The sequence below is a fragment of the Leuciscus leuciscus genome (genome assembly GCF_965113295.1).
Source record: "Leuciscus leuciscus genome assembly, chromosome: 14".
NCBI classification, from domain to species: domain Eukaryota; kingdom Metazoa; phylum Chordata; class Actinopteri; order Cypriniformes; family Leuciscidae; genus Leuciscus; species Leuciscus leuciscus.
Window position 1 is genome coordinate 40,423,641 of NC_138738.1, and position 13,531 is coordinate 40,437,171.

The window sequence follows — 13,531 nt, forward strand, 5'->3', positions numbered from 1 at the left end:
TCGTTACTATGGGGAGTAGAGCTTTCAGTTTCTCTGCTCCTCAGCTCTGGAATTCGCTTCCACCGGACCTCCGTAATATTGATTCTCTCACACTTTTCAAATCTAAACTCAAAACTCATTTGTTTAGAATAGCTTACTCCCTTTGACCAACTGTATTTTCTTTTAATTGTATTGTATCTTATTGTTTTTAAATATTGTTATTGTTGTTGATGATGATGTAAGGTGACCTTGAGTGTCAAGAAAGGCGCCTATAAATAAAATGTATAATAAATAATAATAATAATAATGGAGTAGATCCAGTCCATCAACACCTCAAAGCTTCACAGTCGTTTCCTCTTCATGTGTTCAACATTTCATTCAGTGACGATAGACAGTTTTGTTTGATATGATGTTTAATGTTTGATAATTGCGTTATTTTACATGTGTGTCAGCAATGCTTCTATCGCTTGTTTCTGCTTCTTCTTCTTCTTCATCTGTGTTTTGATCCAGGGATTATGTATCTCTTTCAGAAGATGAGTAATAGCGCCCCCTATTTTGTAACAGTGAAAAAACAGATTTTCGGAAAATTTCGTCAATAGCAGGGAAATAAATAATTAAAGGTATAGCGGAGGATTTTCCCGAATTTTAGAAAAGAACCGCCCTCTCCACTTTTTGAAAAAATGCACGTGCGCAACACTCTACCTGCTCCCGAGAGGGAACGCCTATTAAACGCTAGCATCGCTAATCATAGCTTACATTAACTTTTACTAGCAGTGATTTTAAATGGATTTCTCCAAATAGCATGCCAAACTTTACCTGTCGAGTAGAAACTTCGCGACTGAGGCATCAGTGGGAAGCCCAACCTGTGCTTTTAGCGCACGCCAGCGTGTGAATATTCTCCCAAAAACACTGGTCTTGTTTCTTTCTTCAGAGGCCTTCCTCTTCTTGTCATACAATTCGTAGACACTTTTTCTCTTGCGACCCTCAGACATTTTGAAAAAACCCGGTGAGAACGGCGAGCTTCAATGAATGGCTGAAACCATAGCTCACCACACATATACACCTGAAAGTGCGCATGAGCAGAAAGGACGAGCACGTACAACGGCCTTACGTAAACATATCACCAGAATGATTGACACTTAGGAGGACCAATAGTCTTGATGATCCACCCGGAAAAAGAAAATCCTCCACTATACCTTTAAGCAAGTGGCACCCTGTTATCATCTGTTAACAATTATTTTATTTAGCTTTTTTCTTATTCAATTCAAATTCAAATTATAATTAATTATCGTTTAAAAAATAAAATCCGTAGCTGATATTAATTTTAATAAATCATTTTAAATAATATTAATTTGTCCACCATAAATGGCTGGTCAAGTGGAGTGCATTGAAATGTGTTCTGGTTGTGTACTGCATATTTTGCAATGTGGTAAGTAGGTCATTCAGGCATTTCATGTAGAAAATCATCATACTGTGCGCAGTATACATAATGCATATCGCAAAAATAAGGAGTCAAGTAAATCTGAAGACCTCCCAATCCGCAGCTGACACCTTCATATGTGGCCTTCAGGATGCCTGGGAGCAAATCAGAGCTTTGCATGACCTCAATATTGCCTTTAGAAGGAGATCTGGGAATGTCTTCTGTGATGATTTATTGATCTGAATTTATATAATGAATTTTATATCTATATCAATATGTTTATAATGATTAATTCATTTACGACTGCGTTAATTATGCATGTGTCATGAGGGAAGGGTCTTGTCGTTAGGGGCAACGTTTTTGCTATGATCAGATGTGTTGGGGGTTGATGGAGTCTCTAAAGTGTGTGTGTGTGTGTGTGTGTGTGTGTGTGTGTGTGTGTGTGTGTGTGTGTGTGTGTGTGTGTGTGTGTGTGTGTGTGATGATTAATTTATGGCTCCTGAACCGTTGAGACCTCCTCTAGTCAGAGCAGAGCGAGTCTTAGTCAAATAAAGAACAACTCAGGAAGATGAAATTCTCCTCCAGAAAGAGCAGCGGGACTGTATGTGAGTGTGTGTGTTGGTCTCAGTCATTCCGGGATTACTTTTGGTGATGGAAAGCCATTTTCAACACAGGTTGTAATTTGGGTCATAAGTAATAGTACCAAAAATTGCCATAGTGTTATTTCCCTTTTTTTGATAGTGTGTTATTTTATTGTACCACTTGTATTACCATGGTTACTTTGAAGTATTTTGTAAGTAACCTATACATATAAAGCTAGTATTACTGTTTGACTCTTAGTGTACTGTTTGAGTGCAATTTGTGAAAAAATAAATATGCCTTGTAATTTTTATTTTATTTTTTATTTTAAAGAGACTGCCTCTTATTTTTGGGGATTTATGACAAGCTGGAGGTTACTCTAACTTTCTTTTCAGGAATTCAAATCCTCCTTATGTTTTGTCTTACGACAAAAGGTTCAAAAAAATTTCAAGAAAAGTTTTTGGCAATATAAAATATTCTTAACTTTATTCCTAAGATAAAAGATATGGCAGTTAAGAAGAATTCTGTTCTTAAGAATGTTTCATGAATCCGGCCCCTGGCTTTAATGAAACCTGTTTCTGTCAGTTAAATATGTAAGGAGTAAAATACATAGCAATCAAATCACACATATGATATGTTTAAAGAAGTCATTTTAATTGAGATGGAGAGGCTAAATAAAGTAGCTTGAGTGACTCTGCAGATTGACTGACAAAAATACAAACAGGATATCTGTCAACTGGATCATTTTTGTTATGACTAAGGGTGTGATGATACACTCATGTCATGATTCGATACAAACCACGATACTGAACTCACGATACTGAACTCGCGATACTGAACTCGCGATACTGAACTCGCGATACTGAACTCACAATACTGAACTCACAATACTGAAGTCCCGATACTGAACTCCCGATACTGAACTCGCGATACTGAACTCGCGATACTGAACTCACAATACTGAACTCACAATACTGAAGTCCCGATACTGAACTCCCGATACTGAACTCGCGATACTGAACTCACAATACTGAACTCGCGATACTGAACTCGCGATACTGAACTCGCGATACTGAACTCCCGATACTATACTCCCCATACTGAACTCACGATACTGAACTCGCGATACTGAACTCACAATACTGAACTCCCGATACTGAACTCGCCATACTGAACTCACGATACTGAACTCGCGATACTGAACTCGCGATACTGAACTCCCGATACTGAACTCGCGATACTGAACTCACAATACTGAACTCCCGATACTGAACTCGCCATACTGAACTCACGATACTGAACTCGCGATACTGAACTCGCGATACTGAACTCCCGATACTAAACTCCCGATACTGAACTCACAATACTGAACTCGCGATACTGAACTCGCGATACTGAACTCACAATACTGAACTCACGATACTGAACTCGTGATACTGAACTCCCGATACTGAACTCACGATACTGAACTCGCGATACTAAACTCCCGATACTGAACTCCCGATACTGAACTCACAATACTGAACTCGCGATACTGAACTCCCGATACTAAACTCCCGATACTGAACTCACAATACTGAACTCGCGATACTGAACTCGCGATACTGAACTCACAATACTGAACTCGCGATACTGAACTCACGATACTGAACTCGCGATACTGAACTCGCGATACTGAACTCGCGATACTGAACTCGCCATACTGAACTCACAATACTGAACTCGCGATACTGAACTCGCCATACTGAACTCACGATACTGAACTCGTGATACTGAACTCGCCATACTGAACTCACGATACTGAACTCGTGATACTGAACTCGCCATACTGAACTCACGATACTGAACTCGCGATACTGAACTCGCGATACTGAACTCGCCATACTGAACTCACGATACTGAACTCGCGATACTGAACTCCCGATACTGAACTCCCGATACTGAACTCGCGATACTGAACTCGTGATACTGAACTCCCGATACTGAACTCACAATACTGAACTCGCGATACTGAACTCGCCATACTGAACTCACGATACTGAACTCGTGATACTGAACTCCCGATACTGAACTCACAATACTGAACTCGCGATACTGAACTCGTGATACTGAACTCACAAAACTGAACTCGCGATACTGAACTCGCCATACTGAACTCACGATACTGAACTCGTGATACTGAACTCCCGATACTGAACTCACGATATTGAACTCGCGATACTGAACTCGTGATACTGAACTCCCGATACTGAACTCACAATACTGAACTCGCGATACTGAACTCGCCATACTGAACTCACGATACTGAACTCGTGATACTGAACTCCCGATACTGAACTCACGATACTGAACTCGCGATACTGAACTCGTGATACTGAACTCCCGATACTGAACTCACAATACTGAACTCACGATACTGAACTCGCGATACGATACTATCGCAATATTTTAAGCCAAAATAAAGAAGAGATCAGATGATCAATGCAATCAATCACAGTTCAAATCGCTAGAAAGCTTGTCAAAATGACTATTCCCAAAATGTAAATGGTTTGTTCATCCCAAAAAATGTATTCACTCTGAGACTATTCACTCTCATGTTGTTTTCGTGCGTCCGTGTTTAGCATACGTGTCGTTGTAAATCTGTTCATCATTTAAAACCATCGTGTCTCTTCAGAAGTCTTGGATTTGGGTTAGACTCGATTGATTATTTTTATGATGCCTCTTCATGACATCTTTTGGATCTTTTAAGTTTTAGAGGAATGGACTTTAAATGGAGGGACAGAAATCTCTCAGGTTTCATTAAATTTATCTTAATTTGTGTTTGGAAGTTGAACAAAACTCTTAAGGGTTTGAAACGACATGAGGGTGAGAACATGATGACATGTGAGGTGCAGTGAGGTTCATTCTTGTTACGCAGCACGTTTGAGCTTCTGCAAGAGGTTTGTTGGTGTGTCAAGCAGGTTTGGTTGAGCTTCTGTTTGTTTGCTGATCAATGTTTATATTCGAATAAAAGCCTAAATTCAATATTTTCATCACACAAAGCAATCAAGTATCTTCAGAAAATTTTGGCTAAACTGCTTGATTCATATGGATTAGTTTTACAATCTCTTTAAGAACCCTTTGAAGCGTCAAAGTGATAGTTGCGTAGCTGTCAACTGAGGGACAGAAATCTCTCAAATTCCATCAAAAATATCGAACGAAAGTCTTACGGGTTTGGAATGACATGAGGGTGAGCAATTAATGAGAGAATATTCATTTTTGGGTGAACTATCCCTTTAATTTTAGTTTAAATGTTAGCAATTTTAGCTGAGCCTTGGATGAAACTAACTCTACATCACAAATCATATCGTTTACATCAACAATACATATCGTCGCATTTTTATAACATGATATCTTAATGTAACGATCGTTACCCCCTATAGTTATAACTCTTGAATGTTTTGGCCTAAAGTTGTGGTTGAGTTAGAAGTTATATCTGAGAAGTGTAGGCTCATTAAATAAATACAAATTTGAAATATGCTTAAGTTGGCCTAACATACGTATGTTGTCTTTAGATTGCTTGGATCATGTGGAATGCAATCATGCCCATCTTTCTAATGTAGATGGTAGTGCATGTTTACTGTTCAAAAATGTTTTCCTCATATTTATGTTTTTATTTTATTTTATTTTATTTTATTTTATTTTATTACTTTTTATACAGATTTCATCAGATCTTTTAAAATTTGGGCTCAGATCATCTTCAGCTGGTCAAAAGCTATTAAAAGCTTTTCAGTGTACCACATGTTCACATGTCACGCATCAGTGAATTCAGCATCAGGACACCAGACAGAATCTGAGCTTACTTCAGCAATGCTTTGGTGAACGGACACAAGATCTCTACACGCCTTGAGCATAATGTTCTGAAAATTGCAAAGCACTTTGTGCCACCTATTGGTCAAAAGTCTCACTCATTTGTAACTTTACCCAAATCTGCAGGCCATCTTTGTCCTATTACATTTACTTGTAGCGTTAATGACACTGAAGTGTTTTGTCCTGTAATTATAGCAATTTTATTCGGAATAGTTCTGATTGTTTACCAGCCGGATCACTCTCAATCACCTCTCTCTCTCCTTTATAATCTCTCTTCTCTCTTTATGTGTGTGTGTGTGTGTGTGTGTGTGTGTGTGTGTGTATGCATCTTTCATCTCTCTCTCCTTGTTCATGTCATGTGTCCTGCAGATATTTGTATTGGCAGAGACAGAGAAATTAGTTGATCCTGTCAGTCTCTGGTTAATCACCATTAATATAGAGTGTAATGATCTCCAGAACTAGTTTCATTCCTTTAATGCATTTTCACAAATTACATGACCAGTATTTTTTGTTGTTTTCCAACAAAATAACTGAACAATAATCCTTTTGTTTTCGCAGTGCATGTTGGAAAGAAAGTCATATAGGTTTGGAACAATATGAGAGTGAGTTGCTTTATAGTCTTAGGAGTAGTTTTTTACAGAGTGGAATACCGGAGGAGTTTTCATGATTCATTAATTTGATTTGACTCATCACTGGTTCTTCTGCTGTTCAGGAAAATGATCTGTCGGTCTTCCTCATTACTGTGACTGGATGGACTGAGTTTCTGATCACTGATGTGTAAATGTGGATGTGTGTGTGTTGATGTGTTCGTCTGTGTGACGACATAAATGCAGAACAAGTCCTTCTGCTGTTTCGTTTAAATAAACGCTTTTTTAATTGGAACTGAAGCTTTGACTTCTGAAAGTTACAGTATGTTTCATACACTGAACTCATTTTTCTGAAAATATAAAGGAAAGTTTTGTTCCTCGTAATATGAGCTTGTTAAAGTTAAACAGCTGTACATTATTTTCTTTATGAAGAGCAGTCAGGTCCCAGTGTCCTCATGTCTAGTTAGGTGTGTGTGTGCGTGCGTGCGTGCGTGCGTGCGTGCGTGTGTGTGTGTGTGTGTGTGTGTGTGTGTGTGAGTGTGTGAGAGAGAGAGAGCAGGTTAAAATCATCTGAATGTGTGTTTGAAAGAGATAACTTTGACAGCTTAAGGTTATGTGGAAGGGCAGAGCTCATCTGAAGATGAAACGCCTTTGATCACAGTACAAGGCAGAGAATACTCAGAGTCAGCAGTGTGTGTGTGTGTGTGTGTGTGTGTGTGTAAGAGAAAGCACTCTTGATATGAATTCCAGGGCATATCGAATGTAACATAAGCATATGTTATGGAAATGTTTGTTGCTTTCTCTGTTTTTTCTACTGGCCTTTTTTTGAATAGTAAGTTTTGAATATTTTTTATAAATATTTAATGTTTTTAAAAAGAAGTCTCTTATGTTCAGCAATGCCACATGTCCTTAATCAAAAATAGAAACAGAAATTGTATGAAATATTTTTACAAATTAAAATATATATATTGGGTTTTTTTTATGGTGGCAAAGTTGATTTGGTCCTTAAGAAAAATTTCTTGTCATTATTGCAGTTGCTGCTAAATATAGTTTTTTCATAATAATAATTAAGCAAATCACCATATTAGAGTGATTTCTGATGGATCATGTGACACTGAAGACTGGAGTAATGATGCTGAAAATATAGCTTTGATCACAGGAATAAGTTAGGCTATATATTTAAAATGGATTTACATAGAAAACAACAATCTTAAACTAATATTTCACATTATTACTCTTTTTACAGTATTTTTAATTTAATTAATAAAGGTGATTGTAATAATAACATTAATTATTTAAATATCTGTATATGATGTCTCTAATGTCTCTAATGTCTAAATCATTAGACAGCAATACGCTTTTGGTCCAACTGTTATGTGCAAACCAGATTTCTGTTCCTTTATTACATTGACAGAATTTCTAACCATTCTTCAGTTTATATGGATCGTATCCCAGAGCTTGTGTCCAGGCCAAAAACTCTCGTGTGAAAGCGCCCCTTTATTTCAGAATGAGCTTCAGGATCCGGTCTATAGATGGTAGAAGTGTGTAGATGGAAACAACTCTTGAGATTGAGACAGAATGAGAGCTCTGCAGTGAAATATTCCCCAGGCACTGAGAAGGGATACAATAATAATGCATTGAAAAGTATTTATGATCCGGAGCTGATAGGACACTCCGAGCAGATGATAAACTAAGACTTGCTCGATATATTCAGCACTCCATTAAAATGAGCAGCGATTTCTTACTCCATTTACCAGACAAATCACACCGTTGACTCTGGACCTTCTGTATGTGAACACTGTGTGAGATCTTGGACTTATAATAATGACAGAGTCTGACAATAAATGGCAGAATCCCTTTTCCTTTAGTAAGTTTGACTAACTGTTTTATGGATTTATGATTTTCCCATACTGTAAAAAAAGATGGACTCTGGTCTCTGCTTCCTTCCACCGTAGAAAAATGAAGCCAAAATATCCCAATAACGGTCATTGCCGATTTTATATATATATAGTGATCATGATCATTCGCAAGCACCGCTGTTAATCATGCTGATAACCCCCGTTTTTATAGCATCAAATAACTAACCAAACCTGTTGGAAAAACTAACACCTGAACATACATCTGCGTGATAAGAACTGCCTAAAATAACAGACACCATCTCTGTCCCATTCGATTACATGGAGAAGTTGGGATTTATGACCTATACTGGAGCCAGCCACCAGGGGGCGATCGAAGTGCTTTGGCTTCACTTTTCAGGACCTGTGCAGTACATTTGGGTTTTCCCCAATGAATTAGATGGACTGACGAGCTTAAAATGAACAGCTTCAGGGGTCACCAGTGGTCGAAGTTTTCCTTTAATCAGTTCATCTCCAGACATCCCTGCACCCTCAGCGTTTACCACGGCTTCATCCCTAAAGCCTCACGACTGCCTAATGCTGGCAGGGCATTTCTGTGTCTCGTAATGTAATGTTGTTTCAGCATGTTTCTGACCCGGGCCTGTTCCTGAGATCTCTTAATGATCCGTGTTTTGACCTATTGCTTTTAGATTATATGGATTTTGGAGAGTTCAACTTGATTTATTGATTCACAGATGTGGATTTACATGTTAAATTCAGTGTCTGCATCCGTCATCAGGTCGAGTTCATTTCATTATGTTGTCATTGATTATGTTGTTGCGGAAACACAACCTTAGTAAAGAGTACATGAGGTTTTCTTACGGAAACAATGATAAACTCAAACCATTTCAGACCCTCACGGCTAGGCAGAAACGACAGCAATTTTGGTTTTGTACGCTTAATATTTCTCTGTACCTCGAAGCCACAGAAGTCTATAAGTGTTGTTCTGGTCCAAACTCTCGTCTTTTGAAATGCTCATTGATTTGCACCGTGGGCCGAGTTCACAGTCTGGTACTCTCTAAAGGCCTGAGGATTATACAGTACGTGCATGTCTGACTGTCAGCTTCAACGGTGTGTGTCGCCTTGAGGACGATTTATTTTTTATTACTTTGTCCACAGAATGGGACAGTTTCATAAGCAAAGCCACCGAATTAAGACTGTCTTAAGAACTAATCTAACGAACTATGCAAATAGTTATGGCTAATCAGGTTTACGTTTCAGATTCAAATTAGACCTTTTCCTGTAACTGAATTAAAAAGTTATGACCGGTCTTGAAGAAGAAAATGAGATGACTGACTTGTAAGACTAGTCTAAGCACTTTATACAACCGGCCACAGGTATTCTTGAATCTGAAACCTTTATAGAAAGATTGTGATAATATAAAACATAGATACAGTCTGCAACATATACTGGGTTTATGGCGACCAGAATACAAATGTTAGTTACCCATTCAGTTCTATGGGGACGTTTCTGAGAGATTTGGTCATTTTTGAAAGCAATCAGTGAGTAAACCTGTGGCTGGTTGCAAAAACTGCTTTGACTAGTCATACAAGTTAGTCATGTCATTTATTTTCTTTTAACACTGGTCAGTCAGTAAAATTAGATTGGTCAAATTTGCATTCGAAAAAAAGACTGATGACCCCTTGATAAACTGCTAGTTCGCCAGACTACAGTTCTTCAGACTGACTTAACATAGCGACTATGTTTTTGCAACTTGCATTGCATTCAATGTATATTTTCATCAGTTCATGCTTTTACTGAAAATCAAACTCTTGACCTTATGTTTGAGCAACAGGAGCAATACTATATATATTATCTACTGTAGTGAAGAGAATGACAAATGTATCTGAGATGATATAAACATGGAAAGACAGTAATATTGCTGATATTGTGACTGGTGGAGTGTGGAAGAGCAAGAGGAAAAATGGTCAGTAATTTCTTGTCCTGAGATGAAATGTGACTCTTCAGTGGCCAAAAGTCTGTTCGCAAAAAGTTGTGAGAACATTACAGCTCATTAATGCAGAGCGGACCGCCGGACACCATCATATCACGAACAGTTGGAGAACTAACACTGACATGTCAAGACTGCCGTTTTAAGTTTCTGTTTTGCAGTGAAACACTCATATTGTATATAGTCAATTTTTGTTCATGTTCAAGCCACATTGTTTAAATACAGATCTTACTGCAAAAACATCAATCCTCTGATAATTACAGTATAATCCCCTTCAGTTGCATCATTGTTATTTGCATATTTTTTTTGTATTTTGTTGTGTATAGGTAAATACTTTTTCCTTTTAAAATTGTAGTTTGTGGCTTGGCAAACTACAGTTTCAACAACACTTTATCTGTTTCCATTTCATGTAGCATATCAGCATTTCTTACCCGAGTTCTCGCCATTATCTCTTCAATAATCCCACTCCTTTATATTTAATATCTGCGTTTCTTCATCTCTGTCTAGATGGAAAGGTTTCGGATGCACACTGAAGCGTATCCCTATGGAATTGAGTGAGGAAAGCTCAGGTCGAGAGCAGGAGAGTCTGCGGTTCTCAGATAACACCGTCCGGTCCTCTGATCCTGAGCCTTACACTGATGATGATGATTTCAGTTTGATCATCGCTGACTGTTTGTCTTTATGAGAGTGAAAATATAAAACTGCGGCTCTTTAAATTAACTGGAGTTTTTTAACAATGACAGCGTTTTTATGGCCATGTGTGTCTCTTAATTTTAGTTGAATGTTTTTTAAGAAGAACATGTAATTAATAAGGAGCGGGGTCTGATGAAGGACAGCTCAGAACAGCCACATGTGTAGCAGTGTCAGGCTTAATTAGCTATAATGAGTCATATCACATATGCAAATCTTGATTATTTCAACAGATTTAGTCATTTACACATCCAGAGCTCATGACCTTCCGTAATGCCCACTTAATTGTACCTGCTGTTCAACTGATTACATTAATATAGTATATAGTTCACTGTTAAAAACTAGACATTTAATTCGATTTTATTTTGTTGCATAATTGTTCTCAATAATTAATTTCATTAAGATGGAGGTGCCCACATTTTTTTACTAAGGGTCTTGCGTACAATATTTTGAAATATTTTTTAGTTTTTTTACTTATATTTTCTACATTTCAATGCAGAAATAAAACTATAAATGTAAAAACAAAAATATAAATTAAAGGAAATATATTCTTCAATGGCATGTTTTCCCCTTCTTGTGATATGCAGGAAAATATGGCCAAATTGAAGGACATCTCAGCATTAAGAATATATAAATATCTCCTCATTAAACATGCCGAAAACAACAATATATCCTGCAGGAAGAGTGAGACAAAGACAGAATGGGAAAGAGCAAGTGCAAAATAGATGTACGTGATGAGTAGATTTGTAAGTCCACTTCCATGTTTTTTCATTTGGGTTTGTGTGTGTGTGTGTGTGTGTGTGTGTGTGTGTGTGTGTGTGTGTGTGTGTGTGTGTGTGTGTGTGTGTGTGTGTGTGTGTGTGTGTGTGTGTGTGTGTGTGTGTGTGTGTGTGTGTGTGTGTGTGTCCGTCATGTCCAGGTCTGCTCCCTAGTGTGCTTTTGCCAGTCTGTGCAAGCTGCCCACTGTGCCACCCCCAGAAGTGGGCATTAGTCCTCTAATTAAACTTCTTTATGGTTTGGGTGGCACAGAGAACAGGCACATGTCATGCCAAGCCTTGTTTAAACATGCCAGCCTCTGCTGTGCCCTGCCAAACTTTGCCTTCTGACAGTATGCCAACCTCTACATCTGAAGCCAGATCTACACCAGACTGTGCCAGTGAGGAAGGTCCATGCCAAGCAGTGTCACACAGTGTGCCAGCCATTACCATTTAATGCCAGTCTCACCAGTTCTTCTAAAGCTGCTGCTAATTAGCAGGGAACTTCATGAGTGTATTAAGAAACACAGGACCAGTGAGAAAGCATTATTCTTATTCCTTTTTGTGTTTGTGTGTATGTATACATACATACATACATACACACTATATGGTCAACAAGGCTGCATTTATTTGATCAAAAATGCAGTAAAAATAGTAATATTGTGAAATATTATTACAATTTAAAATAGTTGTTTTCCATGTGAATATATGTTAAAATGTAATTTATTCCTGTTATCAAAGCTGAATTTTAAGCATCATTACTCCAGTCTTCAGTGTCACATGATCCTTCAGAAATCATTCCCATCAATGTTGAAAACAAGTTGAGCTGCTTCATACTTTTGTGGAAACTCGTTTGGCACCAGTAGTGTTTTTATTTTATTTTATTTTAAAGAAACTTATACTTTTGTTCAGCAACTACACATTAAACTGATCAAAAGTGTCAGTAAAGACATTTAATGTTACAACATATTGCTATTTCAAATAAAGGCTGTTCTTGTGAACTTTCTATTCATAAAAGAATACTGAAAAGAAAATCACAAAAAGAATTTTAGCAGTAGTTTTCAACAGAGATGCTGATAACAAAAAAAGTTTCTTAAACACCAAATACCCATATTAGAATACTTTCTAAAAAGATGTATTGTTTTTTTTACTAGTGTGTGTGTATATATGCATACAGTATGTAGTTCTTGCAGATATATGGTAAATGTGGTGAATTTGAGCTCGAAAACATGCCAGACTGAGGTAAGCAAATACATTAATGCTCTGTTTAAATGCTCTTACAAAATTACTTGCGATGCTGAGAATGTATTTTCTTTTGTTTGACAGCGGTGGCTTAATACAAAGTTACCCACTGTTTTACTGTACTGCAATAACTACAATCACTATGGCTTTGTTATTAATTACGGTCTGTTTTATAAAACTTAACATGCTACAAAGATTTATTAGGATAAAGCTAAATTTTCCCTAAAGTAAATATTCGAAATACCACATTTTTAGTCCTGTAGCTCGATTCCCAGGGAATGCATGAACTGATGAAATGTGTGGTTAGAAGTCACTTTGGATAAAGGGACATTGCCAAATGAGTCATGAAAAATGTAATTGCATAATTTCTTAACTTTATACATTCAGTTTCTGTTGCTCTTTCGTGTAGGTTATAGTATGCAAATTGAGAGCATGTTGGCTGAGGCTTTGAGATGGAAATGCAATGCAAGAGTAATCTAATGGTGACTTGTACTGAGAGAATCCTGTTAAAGTGTCATCTTAACCAAGAGGGTGGCTCCTATATTTGAACTGCTGCAAGTTAGAAAATAGTAAAAAAAAAAAAG

General features: G+C 37.5%; 1 long non-coding RNA gene across 1 annotated transcript in view; it reads right to left on the reverse strand.

The window, feature by feature from the left end:
• The window catches only part of LOC309474003, a 247,693-nt gene that overhangs the window by 52,333 nt on the left and 181,829 nt on the right, over positions 1-13,531 (reverse strand). The gene's annotated exons all lie outside the window — the stretch shown is intronic.